The following is a 951-nucleotide window of genomic DNA, read 5'->3' as shown; positions in this document are numbered from 1 at the left end:
GATATCTGTCAAGGCTTAGTACACAATTTATAAGAATCTGACGGTTAAAATAACCTGAGTTTACTCTGCACATCTTGCATTGAAGGTTTCATCCACAACTCTCCATGAGGTGCCGTACAGATTATATTACATCACTTCCTGTGATGATGCACATAGTCTATTTATATAATCTGCCCAGTAACAACCCAATGTCCACTCTTATATTATTGTGCAGATGTGAGAAAAGCTGAGGATGGGAATGGAATGTCTGAATGAAGATTTCATGATGCTGATGATGGAAATGAGGCTGATCTGTTACCCATTCCACAATCCCTCTTTATTTCTGTGCATGTTTCTCGATGCTGTTTCAACCAAATTGAAAAAGAATCACAAATCCTCCTCTGGAGTCTCAGGTGTTCATTAACAAAAGGCATGGTGGCCAAGTGGTAGGGCGTCAGTCTTGTAAACTGAAGATCACGGGTTCAATCCCCGTACATGCCTCATGTTTAGTTTCTCACTTTAAATGTGATGTTTCCAGAATAGATGTCTGTTGCATTTGTTTCAGCCATCTGGAAATCAGTGTGATGTTACACTTTATCCTGGACACTGGGAAGAACATGAGGAGTAGCCACATGGTCCCTTGAGCCTTCTTTGCCATTGATAGAGTGAAAATATCTGAGGTCCGAGCACTGAACTTTATTACTGTGCATTTGCTTGATATTTAACAGAGCTATTCTATTAATCCCACATCCCACACTCCTGTCCTTTCCCCCATTGCCCTGTTATATTTTCCATGTCAGGTATATATACAATTCCATTTAGAGTTCCCATTGAATCTGCTTCCACTGACCTTTCAGGGTTGCATTCCAGACCAGAACAACACACTGCTGAAAAAACAATCAACTCATCACAACGCTAATTCTTTTGTCAATTACTTTAAATGTGTTTCCTCTGGTTACTGACCCTTCTGTC

The 951-nt window shown here is 40.3% G+C and overlaps 1 non-coding gene across 1 annotated transcript; it reads left to right on the top strand.

Moving 5' to 3' along the window:
• The first annotated feature begins 408 nt into the window (after nucleotides 1-408).
• trnat-ugu (transfer RNA threonine (anticodon UGU)) lies at nucleotides 409-480 on the top strand. The gene has a single exon. It is a non-coding gene; the product is annotated as a tRNA-Thr (tRNA).
• Nucleotides 481-951: the final 471 nt, after the last annotated feature.

The sequence above is a fragment of the Heterodontus francisci genome, unplaced genomic scaffold (assembly GCF_036365525.1).
Source record: "Heterodontus francisci isolate sHetFra1 unplaced genomic scaffold, sHetFra1.hap1 HAP1_SCAFFOLD_75, whole genome shotgun sequence".
Classification (NCBI taxonomy): Eukaryota; Metazoa; Chordata; class Chondrichthyes; order Heterodontiformes; family Heterodontidae; genus Heterodontus; species Heterodontus francisci.
Note: the sequence above shows the minus strand (reverse complement) of the source record. Positions and strands in the feature narration are given on the sequence as shown.